This window comes from Phascolarctos cinereus, unplaced genomic scaffold (genome assembly GCF_003287225.1).
Source record: "Phascolarctos cinereus isolate Bilbo 61053 unplaced genomic scaffold, phaCin_HiC Scaffold_2;HRSCAF=192, whole genome shotgun sequence".
Lineage (NCBI taxonomy): Eukaryota > Metazoa > Chordata > Mammalia > Diprotodontia > Phascolarctidae > Phascolarctos > Phascolarctos cinereus.
Genome location: NW_027555625.1, coordinates 329,694,092 through 329,714,414, shown reverse-complemented (window position 1 = coordinate 329,714,414; position 20,323 = coordinate 329,694,092). Strand labels below are relative to the sequence as shown.

General features: G+C 39.6%; 1 protein-coding gene across 3 annotated transcripts in view; it reads left to right on the top strand.

Annotated features, from left to right (window-relative positions):
• Positions 1-9,829: 9,829 nt before the first annotated feature.
• The window catches only part of MAPK9 (mitogen-activated protein kinase 9), a 50,868-nt gene continuing 40,374 nt past the window's right edge, over positions 9,830-20,323 (top strand). For 2 of the 3 annotated variants that reach the window (XM_020998610.2, XM_020998612.2), the window contains exon 1: positions 9,832-10,006. The gene's annotated coding sequence lies outside the window, so the exon portion shown is untranslated. Of the gene's footprint in view, positions 10,007-20,323 lie in introns of all 3 variants that reach the window. The other variant, XM_020998611.2, reaches the window with a different exon arrangement.

The window sequence follows — 20,323 nt, the reverse complement described above, 5'->3', positions numbered from 1 at the left end:
ATATCTCCTTGGAAAAACAACTGACCTGGAAAATAGATCCAGGAGAGAGAATTTAAAAATTATTGCACTATCTGAAAGCCATGATCAAAAGAAGAGCCTAGACATCATCTTTCAAGAAATTCTCAAGGAAAACTGCCCTGATATAGTAGAACCAGAGGACAAAATAGAAACTGAAAGAATCCACAGATCTGCTGAAAGAGATCCCCAAAGGAAAACTCCTAGGAATATTGTAGCCAAGTTCCACAGTTCCCAGGTCAAGGAGAAAATATTACAAGCTGCCAGAAGGAAACAGTTCAAGTACTGTGGGAACACAATCAGGATAACACAAGATTTAGCAGCTTCTACATTAAAGGACCGCAGGGCATGGAATATAATATTCCAGAGGGCAAAGGAGATAGGATTACAACCAAGAATCACCTACCGGGCAAAACTGAGTATAATCCTTCAGGAGAAAAAATGGTCACTCAGTGAAATAGAGGACTTCCAAGCATTCTCGGTGAAAAGACCAGAGCTGAATAGAAAACTTGACTTTCAAATACAGGACTCAAGTGGCACATGATATTTATAACTCATGAGACCTTTGTCAGTATCAGGGTAGTTGGAGGAAAAAAATTATATGTATGTATATGTAGATAGATAGATAGAGGGCACAGGGTGAGCTGAAGATTAAGGGGTCATATCTGGAGAATAAAATTAAGGGATGAGAGAGGATTATACTCAGAGAAGAAGAAAGGGAGAGGTAGAAGGTAAATTATCTCACAAAAAAAAACAGAAAAGTCTCTTACAGTGGAAGGGGAGACAGGGGAAGGTGAGAGGGAATGAGTGAATCTTATTCTCATAGGATTTGGCTTAAGGAGGGAATAACATACATTCAATTGGGTATGGAAATCTGTCTTACCCTACAGGAAAATAGGGGGAAAAGGGGACAAGAGAGCAGGGGGATGATAGAGAGGAGGGCAGATTGGGAAAGGGGTAATCAGAGTAAATACTTCTGAGGAGACAGGTCAAAAGAAAGAATAGAATAAATGGGAGGGCAGGATAGGATTAAGGGAAATATAGTTAGTTTTTCACAACATGTCTACTATGGATGTGTTTTGCATAACTGCACCTGTACAACTTATATTAAGTTGCTTGCCTTTTCAATGAGGGTGGGTGGGGAGGGAGGAAGAGAGAAAATTTGAAACCTAAAGTTTTAAAAACATATGTTTAAAAAAATGTTTTCACATGCTACTGGGAAATAAATATAGGAAATGGGGTACAGAAGTCTATCCTGTAAATAGAAGGGGAAGGGGATAAGAGAGGAGGAAAGAGATAGAAGAGAGGACAGAGTAGGGGAAGGGATATTCAGAATGCATGCCATCTTGGGGTGGGGGGAGGGGTGAGATGGGGTGAAAATTTGGAACTCAAAAACTTGTGGAAGGGAATGTTGAAAACTAAAAATAAATAAATTTATATTAAAGAAAAAAAATAAATTGATACTGAGGAATAAAATCCTAGCAATTGAATTGCTGGGTCAACAGGTATGATCAGTCTTGTGACTGACTTTTTATTATTATATTAAAGATAGAGTTTGGACTTTTAATTTCATCAGTACAGAGAACTCTCAGATGAGAAAACTCTGTCTACCAATGCAGTTCAGCACCATCTCATCAATTTATTATCTTAGAGTGTTTCCTAGACCACTGAGAAGCTGGATGTTTTGGTTTGTTTCTTTGGTTTTTTTCCAGAATTACCCAGCCAATATGTTTCAGAAGTGGGATTTATAACCAGGTCTTCCCAAGAGCTGAGGGCAGCTCCCTAACCACATATGTCACTATGTCTGATTGTTCTCTCCCAAAAGTTGGTACCAATCTACAATACTTTCAAAAATATAATAGAATACATTTCTCCACAGTCCCATCAATGTTGAATTCTGTTCATTTTTTTGCTATTTTTGTCATTCTACTAAATATAAGGTTATATAGAAATTTGATACAACTAGGTGGTTCAGTGGAGAAGTGCTGGTAATAGATTCAGGAAGACTTTAGTTCAGATTTATCCTCTGACTCACTAACCATATGATCCTGGGCAAGTCATTTGATATAATTTCCTCATGTGTACAATGGGGATAATAATAGCATTGTACCCCCAAAGGTGAAGACCAATTGAATGTATAAAATGAAAATATGGGCAAGGTACTTTGTAAACTTTAAAAGCACTATATAAATGCTATCTATTATTATCATTTTATCTTAAGGTCATTTTCCATTGTATTTCCCTGATTATTAAAGAATTTGTTTCCATTTAATCATTGTACTGTGGGAAGTATATATATTGCATTTATATATGTATATATACACATATATACATATACATAATTGTATAATATGTAGATATATCTAAGTATTTATTAAATACTTTCTATATGTCAGACAACATGCTAAATCCTAGAGATAGAAGGACAAAAACGATACAATGCCTGCCCTCAAAGAAATTACATTCTTTTGTGGAAACAATATATATGAGATTATTTTAGGGGCAGAAACTAGTACCTAGTGGGATCTGGAAAGACTTCATGTAGGAGGGGGATCCATTTGAGTTGAACTTTGAAGGAAACTTGGGATTCTAAGTGGCAGAGGCAAGGAGGAAGTACATTCAAGGCAAGGGGTAGAGGAGGAATGTCCCATGTGGGGAACAGTAAGAAAGGCAGCTTGGCTAAACCAGAGAGTACATGAAGGCACCTGCAAAGAGCAGCTGGGGCCAGGTTGTGAAGGTCTTTAAAAGCTGAATACACAAGCTAATGTATGATTTTAGGTGACACTAGGGATCCATTGGAGTTTACTGAGTAGGGAAGTAAGATAGAACTATGCTTTGGTAATATCGCTTTGGCATCTGTGTGGAAAATGTATTAGAGAGGGGAGAAACTTGAGTCATGGAGTCCAGTTTGTTCAGTGGTTTTTCAGTTGTCTGACTCTTCATGACCCCATTTGTGGTTTTCTTGGCAAAGATACTGGAGTGGTTTACTATTTCCTTTTCCAGCTCATTTTACAGATGAGGAAACTGAGATAAACAAAGCTAAGTGATTTGTCCAGGATCACACAGCTATTAAGTATTTGAGACCAGATTTGAACTCAGGAAGATGAGTCTTCCTGACTCCAGGCCTGGCAGTCTATCCACTGAGTTAACTAGCTGCCCTTGGAAACCAATTAGGTTATTGTAATACTCCAGAGCTTATACGCTCCAGATATCAGACTTTTATCTCATGCATTTATTGCAAATATTCTCCCAATCTTTTTTTCTTTTAATTTTAGAGGAATATCTTTTTGCATAGGTCAAATCTTCAACAAGCATTTATTAAGTATCTACTATGTGCTGAGTATTGTGCTAAGGGCTGCAGACATAAAGACAGAAAAAGACAATCCCTGCTCTCAAGAAACTCATGATCTAATGGGAGAGACAACACACAAATAACTATGTAAAAATACACAGGATAAAATGTAGATAATCAATAGGCAGAAGGCACTAGCCTTAAGGGGGATTAGGAAATACTTCCTGCAGAAAATGGGATTTTAACTAGACTCGAAGGAAGCCAGGGAAGCCAGGAGACCAAGGCAAGGAGAGAGAGAATTTCAAGCATGGGAGACAACCAATAAAAATGCTCAGACATAGAAAATGGAGTGTCTTTTACAAGGAACAGCAGGAGGAATAAAATCCTTTTACCTTTGCCCTATAGATATTTTAAAATTTTTACTTTGTTCAGTGAGTTTCACGTATATCTACACTAGTCTCTTTAAACATCTTTGCTTTTTCTTCCTCATCAGAATCAGTTAGGTTTGTTTCATCAGAATTTTCCTCTTGGGACCACTGTATCCCTCTAGGGTCATCTTTCCCTGAAGAACTTTAGTACAGGGGACCCTGTCTATTGTTCTCTGTAAATTCTTTAAAATCTGCTCTCCCAAAATCTAAGATACCATGTTGGCCCAGCTTATTCCTCATTATCTGTCATAAACTCTAAGGCAGAGTGATTATTTCCTTCTAAGGTTTTCATTTGGTCTGAATCTGGTCCAGAATAGCAGATTCCCTTGCCACTTCTTTTCTCTTTTTGAAGAATGAAATCAGCATTAAGAAAAAGAAAATTTAATATTAGCTGCTCTGGCTTTTGGTAGAGCCCCAAGTTTGAATTCTGATCTTTTGGGTTTATGAGTCTAGGCTAATCATTTCTCCATTTTGAAGTCACTTGCATTTTTTTGTGATATGACTTCTGTTACGAGGAAAGTCCTTTGCAAACCTTAAAAGCAATATAGAAATGAGTTGCTGATTTTCCCACAAGTATGTTCTTAATATACATTATTATTCCACTGCCCGTTTTACTTAATCTGTTCACTTTATATAGGTTATGTCCTTCCATGGCCATGTTCCAATCATGAGTCACATCCTACCAAATCTCAATGATGCCCAAGAGGCTGAATCTACCTCCTTATATTAAGATATCTAGTGCAATTTTTAATCTAAACTTTGGTATTTGTATATAGACATCTGAAGTTACGGGTTTTGTTAATGTCTCTCTTCTTGCATATTGTCTGAATTATTTATTCTCTCCACTGATATTTTTCTTTCTGTATGCTCACCTCTGTGGTATCTGGTTTGGCAGATACGTAAGCAGTTATCAACTTCCTTTCATTTTCAGTTTTAAGCCTGCATGATTAAATTCACATGCGTCCAGTTAAATATATTTATTTTTCCCAACCCTCATTAGATACACTCCATCACTGAATCATTCCTACATCTTAACCAAATCTCATCCTCAGATATAACAGTTTCTTAAGAAATTGTTCAGTCCTCAAATCTGTTTTTCTCTTTTGAAACCTCTACAATTCTTTTACTCATAATTTCAAAACCTTTTCATCCCCTCAAACTACTGTCTTCCCTTTCAGTTACCTCTACTTCCTCATCTCTAATTCACTTCTCAGCTCTTTTCAATTTGTTTTCCAGCCCCACTTCACTACTGAAACTGCTCTCACCAAGATTATCCTGAATTACTGAACAACATTATCTACTGCCAAACATGAGGGCCCTTTCTTAGTCCTCATCTCCTTTGATACCTCTTCAGCCTTTGACATTGACTGCTTTCACCAGCATCGTCTTATACCATCTCTTCCTTTGGCTTCCATTCTTTCAATGAACGCTTCATTCTTCCTAATAACCTGGAAAGCAATTGATCTTCTTGAGTTGGGAGACCACTATAAATTTGTGCAAATCTCTCTGTGGCTTACCATAAAAGGATCTATGCTCTCTATACTTGCCATAACTGAGATTTTGAGAGGCAAGACTTGAATTCAAAGTAGTCCTTGGTTTGAATCTTGACGCTGCATCATGGGCAAGTTGCAACCTGAGTCTCAGTTTCCTCATCTGTAAAATGGGGTTAATAATAACCCTAGTATCTACCTTACAGAGTTGTTGGGAGGCTCAAATAAGATAATATGCATTAAACCCCTTAAAATTTCAAGGGGTTCTCATGAGTCAAAGTTTTCTCTTGCTTTTGGTGCTAGCTTTGGGGGCCTATTTGCTATTCGAGGGGCTTAATTGCCAGTAATTTCTAGAAGATACTTTTATCTGTATTGGGCTTTTCTCTTACTCCAGGAAACTACTTGCTGCTTTGATCCATAATTAGCAGGTTTCTGCCAAAGCTGAAATGCAAACAGAAACTAAGCACAGCTGTTGTCTCTAAGAAGGTCTTAAGTAGAAATCCAACTTCCTGCCACTCCTTCCTTTTCTCTCGTTGCCCAAGTGAACAGACTTCAAACACCTTACACTTCCTTCAAATCTCTTTGCTGTCTCAGCATCTTTCTTTATTGTAGTCCAATATATGCATATAAAGATGTCTTTGTTTGAATCCCTCTAGCCTCGTAAATATAAAACTTTCGAAAAGTTCCAATGCTCCCCTTCTTTGTGCCCTAGGCTCTCACCTTTCAAAGGCCCTGACTTCCTTTTGGGAGAGCTGGAAGTGAGGAAACACACGTTTATTAAGTGCATGGTGTCAACCTGAAATTTTAATGAAAACAGTCTATATAACAAAATGAAGGTCTTTAATCGAGGTAAAGGAGTTGCAGCTTGAGGTACCACGCAACAAGTGCTGGGGTACCCAAGAAGGGGGGGCTGGGAACAGGGTTTACCTAGAGTACCGAGGCAGAGAATGACTAGGTTGCTGTGGAGGGGGTTAGGTATCTTACAGTACCACCAGATAATTTGTTTTGTATACCATACAAAAGTCCTTAAAGAAAGCTTGGAAATCTGGGGAGGGGAAAGTTACAAAATAATCAGAGGCCAGAGTAACAATATCTGCTCACCCCCAGGCATGTAAGTGTCTGAGGCCAGATTTGAATTCATGAAGATGTCTTCCTGACTCCAGGCCACTGCACCACCTAGCTTCTCCCTTTCTATTACATTGCTAAGCAAAGCTCCTTTTACTAATTGCTAGGTGGGCTGCAGATACCTCATTTCATTTCAATCTTGAATCTGAAACTGAACTACCAGACTATAATCTTTCCTGGCTTTTAACACCAGCCCCAGGCACCTCACTGTGCCATCTTCTTAACTGCTGCCATGCACCTTCCTAACCTGGAACTACCCCATTATGACATCTATCGGCTGTATTGCTGCACCAGTCCTTCTCCCACTTTCCACCTCTTGCTCTGGGAACCATGATCAAATCAATACCATCATTGCTTATAGAAAGGATTCAACTGATTGATCAAGTCTCAGAGATAGCTTTCTTGTTTTAGGGAAAAAAACTAGCCTAGTCTACAAGGCAGAGACTCTTGTAGATATTGCTGCTACTACACATGGCCAGATAGATTTTTTTCTATTTTTAATAAACTACCCTCTGCCCCCCAGGGGAAAAAAAAACTTTGCATATATTTTATTTTTATATAAGTATGTACATGTTGTCCCTTCTCTGCCAATAAAATATAAGATTCTTCAGGGCAAGGACTCCTTTATTATATCTTTGTATCCCTTTCACTTAACATAATACCTGGCACATAGTAGGTACTTAAAAATTATTGTTGAATTGTCCATTCTTTAAGGCACTCTCCCATCTCCCCTAATGACTTAGTCTTCCTCTCTAATTCAATACCAGCCTTTTATCAACCTCAACTTCTATGACTATTTTTCAAAAGTCAAGTTGGCCCTTCTCTTTGAAAGGCTAATCTCTCTACGTTCTGGCTCCAACCTTCCTTTCTAGCCTTATACCACATCCTCCTCCTCTGCAAGTTCTGCCTCTTGTCCAAATGAACTACTTACTGACTGTTCTGATTTAGTGAGACAGCGTTAGGGTAATGGATAGAGCTCTGACCTTGGAGCCAGAAAGACCTAGGATTAAATCCCAACACAGTTACTTACTAACTACATGACCATACAACTATAAGCAAAGCACTTAACCTCTCTAAATCTCAGTTTCCTCACATGCAAAATGGAGAAGGTCATACCAATCTCACAAGGCAGTTGTGAGAATCAAAAAAGATAACACATGTCATGTCTAAAATACTCTCCCCTTCATTTGTTTGTTCATTCAGCAGGCATTTATTTTATTTTCTGCCAAGCATTATACCAGGGCTGGGGATTCAGTCTCATTCTTCAAAGAGCTTATATTCTATTGGCTAAGGAAGAACACGCACACAAAAAAGTAAATACAACATATTTACAAAGTATTCATAGGGGCTCATGGGCTCTAGTAACTGGGAGGTGGCACTTGAGCTGGGTTTTTGAAGGATGCCAGAGAGTCTTTGGGTCAGAGGTGAGGAGAGAATGCCTCCCAGGCATGGAGGATAGCCCAAGCAAAGGTATATCTGAGGGAGATGAAATGCCATGTATGGGGAACAAGAAATAAGCCGGTCTGGCTGAAACATAGAGTGTGCATAAGGAAGTAATGTGCAGTAAGTCTGGAGAGTTGAGCTGAAGCCAGATTGCAAAGGACTTTAAAAAGCCAAACAGAGGCTTTTATACTAGAAGCAACAGGGAGCCCCTAGAAGCTTTTGAGCAGGGTAGCACCATGGTCAGAACTTTACTAAAGGCAGCTAGGTGGCTCAGTGGATAGAGCGCTCTTTCTGACATCAAGAAGGCCTGAGTTTGAATCCAGCCTCTGACATTTACCAGCTGCATGGCCTGGGGCAAGTCACTTTACTTCTGCTTGCTTCAGTCTCTTCGTCTGTAAAATGGTGGATAATAATAGCAATATACCTCCTAAAGTTGTTTTGAGGATCATATGATATAATATTTGTAAAGTGCTTAGCACATAAAAGTGCCTGGCACATAGGAGGTCCTATATAAATACTAGCTATTATTATAACTTTGGTAATATTAGCTTGGCATCTATGTGGAGGACATATTAAGAGAGAAGAAAGACTGGAAGCATGAGACCAATTAAAAAGTTTTTGCACTAGTAGAGGCAAAAGGTAATGAGGGCTTGAACCAGGGTGGTGACTATGTGAATATATAGAAGGGAATAGATTTGAGAGATTTTGGAGGTATATTCAACAAGATTTGGCAACTTATTAGATCTAGGGAGTGAGGGTGAGATCAAAGAGCAGAAGATGGAAAAATTAAAGTGAGCAGAAACAGAACAATTTATCCAATAACAGGAATATTATACAGACAAAAAAACTTTGAAAGGCTTAGGAACTCTGTTCAACACCATCATGAAAAGGATTCAAGATGAAACACGATACCAACCTCATGATAGAGAAGTAATAGATTCAGAGTACAAATTGAGATTTGTTTTTAACATGGCCAATGTGCAGAATTTATTTTGCTTGATTATACATGTTTGCAACAAGAATTGTTTTTCTTGCTGTTTTTCAATTGGGGGAGAGAGATAGGAAGGAGAGACTGAGGATCTGAAAATAAAATAAAATTTAATTAGAATCTTTTAAAGAAGAGGATGATTTTGCCTTCAACAGAAGGGTAAAATAGGGACACACAGAAGAACTGGGGTGAGGAGGGTAGGAAGGAGGGAATGAGGATATGAAAATAAAATAAAATGTAATAAGCTTTTTTTAAAGAAGAGTAGAAGATGATTTTAAGATGGAAGACCTGGGAGAAGGGAGAAGCCATCAACAGAAATAGGGAAATAGGGAGACACAGATGGGGGGAGGGAGGAAGGAAGATAATGAGTTGTTTTGGACATGTTGACTTTGAGATGCTTAAAAGGACATATAATTTATATCGGATTGACAGCTGGTGGTGCCAGACTGATAGAGTTCAAGAATGACCGGAGCTGAATACACATGTGGGTACGTGTATTGCATATATTATGTATACATATATTGTATATAATACATGTGTATGCAGTTTGAGTCTTTCCTGAACTCCATCAGTCTGGCACCACCAGCTATCAATTGGATACCATCTCTGCACAGAGATAACTGTTTAATCTATGGGAACTGATGAGTTCACCAAGATACACGTAGGGAAATAAAAGCAGAGAGCGCAGAACAGTAGCTTGTCCATAGCAGATGATTCACCAATGCTGGTCGAATGAATGAACTACCTCTCATCTCGGGTAGGCAAGCAAGACAACCGGATTCCGGTGTCTACCTGGCCCCACATGGCTGGGTGACGTTAAGATCACTTGCCCTCTCTGTCCATCGAAGGTGACGGGATCAATGTTTACTTCCAGGGCACGTCCAGAACACCTACAATCCGAGGTTCACGGGAGCCCCTCCAGTCCAGCTCTGCCACAGCTCGGGCCAGAGGCTGCCCTCCCGGCAGCCCCGGCTCCAGGGCCCCGCCCTCTCTCAGGATTGGCTGCGCCGGCCCTCGCTTCGCGCTCAGTGATTGGCCGCGGTGACCGTCGGTCGGCCGAGCTGGGCCCCGGCAGCTGAAGACGGAGCCATGAGCGGAAGGGCCTGAGCTCGGCTCCCAGCTTTAGCCTCGCACCCACTGCGGCGGCGGCGGCGGCGGCCCGGGAGCTGGGGCTGAGCCCTGAGCGCCGCCGGCCCGCCGGCCCGGACAGCCGCGGGGAGGGCAGGTGAGGCGGAGGGAGGCGGGGAGTGGCCAGGCCGGGGCGCGAGAGCTGGGCGGAGAGCCGGCGGCCGGGGCCGGAGGGTGGGGGGTGAGGCGCCGGGTTCTCCTGGGGGAGGGGGAGGGGATGAGGGTGGGCGCGAGCCAGCGGCGGGGCCCTGGGGGCTGCGGCGGCCGGGGCAGGGCCGGGCGGGCTGCGGGCCCCGGGAGGCCGGCTGCTCCTGGCACCGCGCCCTGCTCCTCCTCCCCTCCCGGAGAGTGCCGCATTCTGTCTGACAGAGGCGCCGGAGGGACCCGCGCCCGTGCCAGCGCCGCGGAGCCGGGCCAGGGCCGGGTCCGGGGCGCCGCATCGCCAGGCTGGACCCCAGCGCCGCTGCTCCCGGCCCGCCTGCCTTCGTGACCTTGGGCCAGCCCCTGCCGCCCCTCTCTTGGCCTCCATGAAACGAGGGGTTTGGAGTCGACGATCCCAGGCCCCCTCTAGCCCCAGATCTTCGCAGCCCGGCCCCCTTGGGGCTGCCCTGCTGGGGCGGCTGGACACCCAGGTACTCCTGTGTCCCGCCCTGTTGCCTCCCTTCCCAGCTGTCATTCTTGGACTCTCTTCTTCCCCCTCCCCCCATCTAGAGCCTCCCTGGGGACCAGTGCCTCCCACTCCACACTCCTTTACTTGATCTTGAAGAAACAAGCACTTGGGCTTTTCATCCCTCACTCACACTCATTCTATGAAAAGGTAAAATAGGGGAAACATACTTGTCACCTAAATTAAAGTCACCTAGATTGAAGTCTCTCCTCTCTTTCCCCAAATTCTTCAGTTATTACTGAAAAATTGTATAGGATATCAGACTGAGGTGTAAGTGAGGATAATTCACATTAGTACTAGTGTGTAAAGTGTTTACCAACAACCCTGGGAAGTAGGTAGAGCATATGTTATTCCCATTTTACAGAGTAGGGAACTGTGGCTTGGAGATCTTAAATGATCGGCCCAAAGTCACACAGTTTAGTATGAAGCAGAGTGGAGAATCAAACCCTGGGCAGACCATCTTGGCATCTCTCCTAGGAACCTTAGTGTCCATCAGTTTCTCAGAATAGCGGTGCTGAACAGGATTTGGAGAGGGCTGGAATGAGAGAGTGAGGCATTGTAGAGTGACTTAAGTGAGGCCTTAGGCAAAGTTGTATTATTGCTAATTTAGCTCGTGTGGACCCCTCATCAGCATTAGTACATTTTGAGCGTCTTGGATTGGGTAATGTTCCCAGTTTCTTCTTAGGGAACCTGCTAGACTATCTTAGTGAGTGAGGCAGAAAATGCCTTCCAGGAAGAACCTTGTGTACTAATTCCAGGCAGAGACTGTTAGGGCTGTTTAAGAAGAGAAATGATTTGGCTCTTAATTTAAGCATCTTATTTCAGACTAACTTTTATATGGATTTAACTAAATGACCTCTAAATTTTTCTACACCCCCCTCCCCTTCTGGCTTCTTTATGGCTCTTTAGCACAGTGAAATTCATTCTAACTTGTTGCCACTTTTTATATCCTGATACATTTCCTTTTGTTGATAAATTTCCAGAACCAGCAGTGAGATGAATGTTAACATTGACAATCTTTTAGCTAGTAATTTGCTACAATGCAAGAAAGCATTTAGCCTTGATTCAGTCAAGGTTCTTTCATTTCTCTGTGCAATCTTTTCTTTTTCCTTTCAGAGCTCTCCTTGTAAGTTAAAAATCCCATTTTAGCATAGTCTTCCCTGGGAAAATCTTGATTTTCTTGAACATGTCACATTTTGTTCTCAAACTGTTACCAATTTAAATAAACCAGATCAAATTATCAGACCACTTAAATATTAGGTAAATTTAATCTTTGAAAAGTTCACATGTAAAACATTAAATGTCATATTTGTCTCCTTTGTAATTCAAATCATATTTCTTCCATTTCATAGTGTTTGAAATTCATTGACCCAAATGTCAAATATGGAGCATTTATCAGCCTTTACCAAAGTTTCCAAAACTAAGCACAATTCAGGCTTAAATTCCAACATTTTTTTTCTTTATAATATTTGCTGATCCGACTGTTGTGAGGCTTATTTTTCTAAGTATATGGGGAATAGGATATCTTTATTGACATTACATACATTTTACCTTAGTGACTGAATTGTAATAGTGAATAGATAAGAGTTCTTATGTGCTAGCAACTGTACTAATAATCTAAATAATTGTCTAAAGTCTTGTGAAATTTTTCCAGCTTAAGGTAGGGAAAGGGAAGGAAACCATGCAGATTTTTTCAGATTTTTCTGTTGGTATTTGTTTGAGTTTGAAAAGTCAAATCCCCTTGAGAATAACTAACCTTTTAAAATATCAATTTCCTTAACACTTGAAGAAATTAAATATTGAACATTAAAGTAGCATTTGATGTACATTTAACTTTATTTTAAATATTCCCTTAGTAATCTAGGTACTTTCTCATATTCTTTTTTTTTTAAATCTCTTATACCAATGTATTTTGTTAGGATGACTTCCTCAAAATTCTGTCTACCCTTATAGTTACCTATAAAAAGTTAAGCAACAATACCTAATACAGTGATTGCAATTGACATTACATGTCATTTTCCATTTTTGTGATTTATTGTTTAACAGAAATTAAGGATGTATGCTTTAACTTTAATAATTTGAAATCAGCTTTGTCTATTGTACTTAACTTTAGTTTTGCTGCCTTTTATTATTACCTTTAATACATACAGTGACTTAGGATCATAAATTTAGAGCTGGAAGAGACCTTAGAGGACATCAGTTCCTATTCTTTCATTTTACAGATGAGAAATCTTGTAAATTTGGGAGGAGTTTGGCTTTTTTGACTAAAAGTCTTTCCGCATTGCACTGAATTTTTCACATTTTCCGTTCTCTCACTACATTTATATACCACACTTCTTTCAGCCATCACCTAGTCATTGGGCACATAATTTCTTTCCACTTTTTAGCTATTAAAAATACTACTTCTATGAATATTTTGGTACATGCAGCTCCTTTCTGTCATTGACTTCCTTGGGATATACATCCAGTATTGAGATTTCTGAGTAAAAAACTATAAATGGTTTGTCTACTTTTCTTGAATAATTCCATTTTCCCTAATTCATGCCTTCAGCAGTGAAGTAGGAGGCTTTGTCTTTCTGTATCCCTCAACATACTTTCACTGTTTCATAAGGAAAGACATTTGAGGAAGAGGGAAACAAGGTTGAGGAAATAAAGAAGTAGTAATTTTCTTGTAACAATATAGGGGAAAGAGGCCAGGACTTGGAATTAGGATTTGAATCTTGTTGCCTGTGCTGGTTATGTGCCCATGGACAAATTACTTAATGTTTCTGCCTTAGTGGGCTTATCTGTAAAATAGAGATGATACTTATATACTTCACTCACAGAGTTGTAAGAATAAAATGAGGTCACGTATATCAAGAACTTTGTGAATTTTAAAAGTATTGTATAAATGTCAACTATTAATAGGCATTAACAGTTTTCTATTGTGAGTTTACAGTTGTTAACTGGAAATATGTCCAACATTAATTAAACTTGAAGCTCACATGCATAGAGTGCTTCAAAGTTTATAGAGAGCTTTCCTCAGAACTATTCTGTGGAGTAAGTAGCTAGCACAAGTATCATTATCTTCAAATTGTAGATTGAAAAACTAAAGTTAAGTGGGTTTACACATTTGATTCTGACATGCAACCAGTTGTGGACTCTTATCTGATCTTATTCCATTGAAAGTTGGGGTGGTGGAAGGACATTAATCTACATTTCTACATACAATTGAACTTTGATTCAGTGACTATGATTATGTTTAAAGAATGATTAGTTCTCATACTATAGTTTATTACAAAAAGAAAGCAGATGAATCATGCTGTATAACCTTGGGTAGGTAATTTCAACTCTCTGGATATAAATCACTCAGATAAAGAGGTGAGACTCGCTGATGTTCCTTTCTAGTGCTAAAACTTGATATAGCAAGCATTTTCTTTAGTCTTAAATATCTAGCATCAAAATTTTAGAGTTGAAATGGGTTTTTTAAATTTAGTCCAATACTCTCATTTTGTTGATAAAGAAACTGAGGCCACAGTGGTTAAATGACTTGTCTTGGATTGAGCGAGCAGTAGCTGGGTGGAGGCTAACACTCAGGGTTATTGCCCTTGGTCCAGTGTTCTTGCTATACACACCTTATGAGTTAAGGAGGTTATAAAAATGTGCATTTTAGGTTTTTTATCTTTTTTATTGTTTCTCAGAGCTATTCCCATATTACTAGTCATTCTGTTAGTTCCTACACTCCCTTTCAGTTAGATTTTGCAGGGAATGCATATTTAGTACATAAATATGTATGCTATTTAGTGTCCTTCCACTAAAGTCCTACTCTAATAATCTCATCGTCTGTAGAGATGACTCTGGATTCTTTAAGGCTGTTCCACCAGAATGAAAGTTCTGACAAGTCCCACTAGACTAGAAAGGCTTAGGGTATTAGTCCAGTAACACAATTTTTGCCTGCTGACTGAGGACCAATCTACAAAATTTGGAAAGGTTCATCATCAGAAAGTTGGCTACCGTATGGTTAGGATTTTCATTTTGTTTATTTTGTTTTTATTACAGCAGCTCATAAAACCCATCCATTGAGATGTGAAAGAGATGAGGATCTGCTTTGGTGGAGCAAATGCCCAAATTGTGCAGTCACAGTTCCTTGAAATACTAAACTAATTAATATATTTGTAAAAGAAACAGAAAGTCATTATAGTTTAGAGAAAAGCAGCTATCCAGTACACCAGCAAACATATTTTAGGCCACAAAAACGTTATTGGGCTAAAGATATTTTTTGACCTATTTGCCATTATTTAGCAAATTAATTTTAGCTGCTCTTTGGGGATAAGGTAATCTTGATAGGAACATAATATAAAAGAACTCAATGTAATAAAAGCATAGAAATCAGAGAGCAGTAGTAGAGGGAAAAGGAGAGGTGGGGTGTGTGTGTGTGTGTGTACATACATATGTGCATGTGCGTGCTTGTTTGTTATTTAACCTATTCATGCCATCCTCACTGACATGATAAAACCCAAATTAATTAGATTTCAGCCTCTTCCTCCAATGCTGTGTTTGTATGGCATGAAGCGAGTCACAGAATTAAAGTTCATAGTAAGGCTTTTGCCACACCCCACCCCCAGTACTCCTAGGTGATGGACTAAGATGAGTGTAGATTCCACCCAAACATCTATAGTTTCTAAATCTCTAATAAAATGTCGTCCAAATTGATAACCAGGTTTTTAAAATTGTAACTTCCTTCATCAAAGATTTAGGAAGGTAATTTCATCTCTTACAGCACAGTGAAAACGATGTATATAAAGTGCTAACTATAGAGTTCCCAGTCACTTAGTATTTTGGTTTCTCACATTTACTGTAGTAAAGGAACTGAGACCTCTCCACAGGGCAGAACAACAACAACAATTAATAATAGCAGCTAACATTTATATAGTGCCTACTGTGTGCCAGGCACTGTGCTACGAGCTTTACAAATATCATCTATAATCCTCACAACAACTCTTCATTTTTACGGATAATTGAGGCAAGTAGAAGTGAAGTGACTTGCCCCGGGGCTTACAGCTAGGAAGTGCCTGAGGCTGGATTTGAACTCAGGAAAATGATTCTCACTATTATGAAACACTAAAAAATGGAACAGAGGTAAATCAGTTGTATAAGTATAGAATGAGGGAAGATAAGGTTTCTTAGCATTAGGTGTGTACACATGGGCAGCGGCTAAGGAGGGAAATAAGGATTTTAGTTTGATCCTAAGTTTTATATGAGACAGTGGGATATGGTTACAAAAGGAACTAACAGTCATAAGCTGCCCTAGCAGGAGAGTATACATTTCACTCACAGTCCCACTATATTCTGGTCTGATAAAAGAAATCATATATCTCTTTCAGTACCATATTTTAAGGGTAACATTGACAGATCAGCATGTACCCAGAGGAAGGATACAGTATGATGAAGAAATGATGCCAATTGACTAATGGTTGAAGGAATAGGCTATGTTTAGCTTAGGGAAGACAAGATAAGGAGCTAATGTGGTAGCTAAATTCAGATATTTGAAAGGTTGTTACATAGATGAGAAATTAGGCTTATTCAGTGTGTATTGAAATTTCTAAACCAATTGAAATTATAGAATGTAATTTTGGCTCACCATATAAAGAAGTTTCTAACCAATAGAGTTTTCAACATACTGCAAAAGGGGTTCTCCTTGAGGCTAGAGGTTTTACTACATTATATTTAAGGCCCTTTCTAATGCCAACATTGTATGATTCTGATGGGAATGAAGAAGAATTATATAGAAAGGTCTTAGTGCAGCTCTAGATAGATGAGAGCTACCTGTTGAACTTGGTGTCTGTCTTCTACACAGCTTCACAAGTACTTTTTTGTCTAGCATAGTCCCTGGACAGGGAACAAGTTGTAGTAGTATTAAAGCCAGAGAGACTTGGATTCAAACCCTGCCTCCGACACACACAATATCACTTGGGTGACCCTAAGCATGTCCCTTAACTTCTCAGTGTTCTAAGCAGCTCTCTAAGATTATAAGTTGAAAAGGTGTCGACCTGCCTTGGCAGAGGAAGTTTTACTTATATGGGAATTTTCCATACCATTGAAATCATAGGGCCAGTCTCTTTTTCCTATCCTACAGTTTCTGGCATACAGTAGACACTTAATAAATATTTGTTGAATTTTAATTTGCTCCTTGGAAGTTTAACTTTATTGTGATTCTTTCTGATATGGTTAAACTGATTAACTTAAAAACCTCAATTTTTAGTCGTCATAAAAATTTTTGTGTAGTTACAACTAATTGTTAGTGTTTAGCAATAAAACAGAGGCAAATAGATTTGAAAAGCTATGCCCCACTCCTGACCTAAATGTCTGAGAGGCACTCTGTTTCTGTCAGCTGTTAATAGCTGAAGCTGGTACATTCTGCTCCCAGTTCTTGTAAGTGATTCTGGCTCTGAGTTTGGGAGAAATGAAGAATTAGATCAAATCCCATAATTTTTGTTATACAAAGTATGAAAATGTCCAAGCTTCAGCCAGTGTTCTGCTTCATTCAAACTACATAGACCAGTGTTTGTATTAGCAAATATATCCGTTTTCCAAGCAGCATTTGTGAGTATTTTCTGTGATGGTCATGGAAGCAGCCAGTACTTGGAAATACTGTCATATAAACGTCACTCGACTAGAAGTTGGAAACCTGAGTTCAAGTCCCAGAGCTGCATAACCTTTGATAAGTTATTTCACCTCTTTGGTTCTTTTTCCTTTTCTAAGGCAAATAGGTGTCACAGTGGATAGAAGGCTAGAATTGGAATCAGGAAGACCTGGACTCCCCATTCTGTCTGGATGCTAATTTTCTGATTCCCATTTCCACTGAAGAAGATAGCCCATAGCCCTGTTACACTGTGGCCAAATACCCCCTTCCCAACAGTTATTGGTTGGGGCATGGCCTCTCAAATAATTTGGAATAGCAGGGAGTTATCAACTACAGTTCTGGTAGGATGATAACCACTGGGTCTTGCTATCTGTCTTGCCATGTGCCCTCAGACACTTCTTAGCTGTGTGATGCTGGGCAAATCAGTTAACCTCTATTTGCCTCAGTTTCCTCCTTTGTAAAATGGGGACGATAATACTACCTTCACGGGTGTTGCAAGGCTCAAATGAAATAATAATTTGTAAATTGCCTTGCAGATATTAAAGTACTAGCTTAAAATGCTAGCTATTAAATGCTAGAGTTTTTAAAAATGTGCAATGTATTATCTGCATAGTAATGTTTTACAGAAAGCACCTTTTAAAGTATAAAGCACAGTGTTTTGTACATTTATTACTATTATTATTAATTGATGGTGAGATTGGCCAGACAAAATATCTGGAGCCTACAAATTATAAACCCACAGCACTCCTATATTGAGACAGTCCAGGAAGTTAAGGGAAGTGCTGGAACCAGATGAGGCTAGGCTGGTGATAATTTCAGCAAGGATCACCTTCTCACAGTATTTCAGTGAGAAAACTCTTAACCTCAGGGGGAGCTGTACCAGATCAAGCATAGTCACACCAATATTCTGAAGCACATAACAGGTTTTCCTATTAGCTCTTTCTGCCTATACAGTTTATCCCTTCCCCTATAGCTTCTATAGCCTTCTAGCTAAGTGCCAACTCCCCATTCCCTGGTCATTTCTAGACGCATCCTCCTTGTCTTGCTTCTTAGTCTAACCTTTATCTTATGGTCAGCTGAGGTTAGAGAACTAATTTGTAATGGGCCTAGTCAATAGCTATTACTTCCTTCAACTTTATTTAGTTGCTCAGGAACAGGAAGAAGAAGAGGAGGTAGATGGTTGGTTACCCCGATTTGATGGGTAACAGGGTCAGGTTGGCAAAAGGTCAAGGAAGCTGAGGACTTCAAATGGTGAAGGACATTTGAAATGACACAATAAGACAGTACAGGTAATGTGTATAAAATGCTTTGTAAACCCTAAAACTATATAGCTGTCAGCTATAACTTTTTATTATTGCTAAGCATTTATTAAGCATCACCCTTATTCTAAGAGCTGGAAATACAAAAAGAGGTAAAAGACACTTCCTTGTCCTCAAGAAGCTCACAGTCTAATGGGGGGAAACAAGCGAAACTCTGATTGAAAGAACACCTGAGTTCAAACCCTAGCTTTTACACCTTCTACCTGTTGACATGGATTCCACCTGCTTCTTCCTCTGTAAAATGAGGATCACAATACCTGCATTGCCAGGTTATCACAAGGTTATGGGAAAAGCTCAATGTAAATCTTTTAAACTCAAATACTCAAATGGATATGTGATAATATCAGTCAGTTCCCAGCAGCACTGCATTCCACTTCTGCCTGTTCATCCTGTATAGTTCTTGTCCAAGTCTTCTCAAGAAGCTTACTCAGTATGTCAGAGGATTTTCTCAATTTCTGCTAACATCGTAAGGGCTCCAGTAAAACAGTGGCTATCTGCCTCTCATTCCTTACCTTTGCCATATGACCAGCCCACCTTTTCTTCCTATCGTACATTTCCTTGATGATATTTTTTTATTCCTGTTCTTCAGAGGTCATCATTCATTATATGTTACATGCTGCTCACACCCATATGCTTCTCTATTGCTTTCAGTGTTGTACTCTTTTTTTTTTAAGTTCTTAGGGGTGTTCTATTCCTTGTCTTGCTGACATACAGGAACATCAGTCTTAATATTGGCATTCAAAAGACAGACTCTTTTTTCATTCTTTGTTCTCTTAGTTGCTCCCTATAGACAGTCAAGCCAAACTATTGAGTGCGTACAGATTTCTTCCAGGAAGCTCTGCATTGTTTTAGGGCTCAGTGCAACCAGTGCAATGTCATCTGCTAATTAGAACATCTAGAAAAACTCATAATCCACAAAAAAATATTCTTCAATGTTTATGCCAAACCTCATCTACCACAGTGATGCATACGGTTACCTGATGTTTGGGATCAATGTCATTAAACAATGTTATTTTTATATCTTTTATTGAATGATTTTGATGTCTTGATGAGAGATACCTGTTGGAAAAAAGCCTTTGAAATGGAAAAACATAATTAAGTGCTTATTATGTATAAAAAATGACTAAGTCCTGGGCTTACAAAGTAAAAAGCTAGGCAGTTCCTATTCTGAAAGAACTCACATTCTAATTGGGATAGACAACAGATATTGAAGGATTCTGTACAACGAATATAGAAAGGTCCAGTGGTCTTTGTCATGTCATAGGGACAGGTGAATGAGAAAGCCCAGCAGTTGAGATACAAAGGCAGGTCATATGGTAATGCCCATGAATGTGGAGGGTATTTTGGCAGGACAGATGGTAAATCTCCAGGTAGAATTTAGGGAGCAATGATAAGACAGATAGTAATGCCCAGTGGTTATCATCCTACCAGAACTGTAGTTGATAACTCCCTGCTAATCCAAATTATTTGAGAGGCCATGCCCCAACCCAGCTGTTGGGAAGGGGGTATTTGGCCGCAGTGTAACAGGGCTATGGACTGTCTTCTTCGGTGGAAATGGGAATCAGAAAATTAGCATCCAGACAGAAAGGGGAGTCCAGCATCTGCCAGGTAGTATTTTTAACTTGTAGCTTTTGGAGGTATCAGTCATTTATACTTTATGGTTCATCTGCCTCCTTGTTGTGGTAATTCATGTTCTCTCCTGGTTTATCTTTTGTCAGCCTCTCCTGCAGTGATTGAGTAGGAGGTGCCTTCTGGATTCCCTCTTTATGCTGTCTTTTGGCTTCTAGAAACTGTTTCTGGTGGATT